Source organism: Myxine glutinosa, chromosome 5 (genome assembly GCF_964187855.1).
Source record: "Myxine glutinosa chromosome 5, kmMyxGlut1.1, whole genome shotgun sequence".
Classification (NCBI taxonomy): domain Eukaryota; kingdom Metazoa; phylum Chordata; class Myxini; order Myxiniformes; family Myxinidae; genus Myxine; species Myxine glutinosa.
This window is the reverse complement of record NC_136265.1, coordinates 188,985,869-188,987,832: the sequence shown is the minus strand read 5'-3', so window position 1 is coordinate 188,987,832 and position 1,964 is coordinate 188,985,869. Positions and strand designations below refer to the sequence as shown.

The 1,964-nt window shown below is 40.5% G+C and overlaps 1 long non-coding RNA gene across 1 annotated transcript; it reads right to left on the bottom strand.

Annotated features, from left to right (window-relative positions):
- Nucleotides 1–677: 677 nt before the first annotated feature.
- Nucleotides 678–1,533, bottom strand: LOC137413793 (uncharacterized). The gene is made up of 3 exons (XR_013623383.1): nt 1,438–1,533; nt 909–1,006; nt 678–749 (listed from the first exon to the last, which is right to left on the bottom strand). It is a non-coding gene; the product is annotated as an uncharacterized LOC137413793 (long non-coding RNA).
- Between the last annotated feature and the right edge of the window lie 431 nt (nt 1,534–1,964).

Sequence of the window (1,964 nt, the reverse complement as noted above, 5' to 3'; positions counted from 1 at the left end):
GGTTGTCACTCACAAGCACAATGTGGATCTGTCATCATTGAATTTAACTGCTTTCTTTAACATTTGTACTTGTCCACTTTTGCGTTGAAAATAGCAATAAATATATAGGCTTACATTATATGCACCACACTTTGCTTGCGGTTTGAACTCTGCCTCACAGCAACAGCAGACCAGCACATCACACTAGTTAACGACGGTGCAATCTTCGCAACACCAACGAAAACTGCTCTCCCAAGCAAAGTTGAAGGGATATGAACAGAAAACTTAAGCAGACACCCACACAAAATACCAGCAGCTGTGGCCAAATCTCTGCCAAGCATTTGTTGGTTTCCTGTGCAAATATTAACGGAGAAATATTTGTTTGAATTAAAGATGCCACTATCATTGCGCAATTTTAATAAAAAGAATCAAAGATTGTTACATGTAATATGTTCATGGATATACACAGAGCTAAGAAATAAAACCACATCACACGTTAACAACATTTTAATAAAACACAAATACACGGGTTAGTGATATCACACATGTACATATGTACACTGAGTGTGTGTACAGTAACTGTACACTGGGTATGCCTGTCAATCACTGGCCTTTGAACAGCACCAGCTTGGTTGACTCGTGTCTTATTGACATCCCCATTCGCCTAACATTGTAGGTCTTTGCAATGTGGTTGCTTCCACCCCTCTACCCGTTTCATCTGAATACACCATTTCCTTCTTCTTTCTTCATGCCCTTCACTGGTGGGGAAGCTGAAAATAAGATAGCTAATTGTTTAAATTCAATCTGATTGAGCTGCATGGAAAGCAGACCTCAAACCTGCAGATTTTATTAGGTCTACTACCCTGTAAACACAAATAAGAGATATACATGTCATATATTTAGAAGAGATATTGTGGTATTCAACTTACAGATGAAATGTCAGACCATTCCCCTTCCTCTGTATATTTCGGCATCTTGCATGTGCACACTGCCTGGGCATCTTAACTGTAGCCTAGGCTACTCCCTCCTATATTTGAAGAAAGAACAAGCACAATGTAAAAGTTAATGCTTATATTTATAATGCTTATATAAATATAATAGGCCTACCTTTGACTGCTTGGCAATAGTATTGAATACAGGATAAGTCAACCCCTTGGTGTTGAAGATCTCGGTCGAGAATTCTAACCCCATGAGAATTCTTGAACATGGCCAAGTTTCCTCATGAGTCATGGATAGTCCCAAATGTGCCCCAGAATCTCCTATCTTTATTCAATGATTTATGAGAGCTGCATTTTGGAGGTACATGTACCTCATGGACAGAACATTTAAGAGAATTAACATTCTACTATGAACCAGTGTTAGTGTAGACAGGCAGACGATGCGTTAAATATCACCAAAGTTACAACATTATCAGAGTCTGGCAACTGAATGTGTTTTAATCCAATGTACGACACTAACCTGATACTTTGTTCGCCAGTTGTAGTCAATTTAATCAACAATAACTTGCAAATGACGATGACGCGAGTGCATTCCACAGATGGCAACTTGAAAGCTTTCCTGTGGCAATATGGCGGCCGGAAATCTCGCCCTGTCGTGACCACGGAGGTATATAATATGGAGAGCCAATTGGCCACCTCGCAGCATTAGCCGCCGTGAAGCCACCGGAAATAGTCTGGCGGCCATATTGGGAAGCCGATCGTAAGCCTGTCAGTGTCAAAGCAAAGGCGTGGCGCACTGATGATGCAGCTGGAGCGAATTTTAGGACCGCCGACTATTTAATTAATATAGAATACTAATATTTGAACTGATATTCGGGCTCAGAATCCCGTTCTTTAAGGAAATGGTGTTCATTAAGTTTGAAGTTGGTTCTAGACGCATTTTTCCTGGGGAATCCAATGGTTTAGAGCTTGTTTGAAAAAAAAGTGCCCAAAATTACCGCTCGGTGTTCTTTATCGTCCTTCTCATGACCCAATCACCCACTAGTA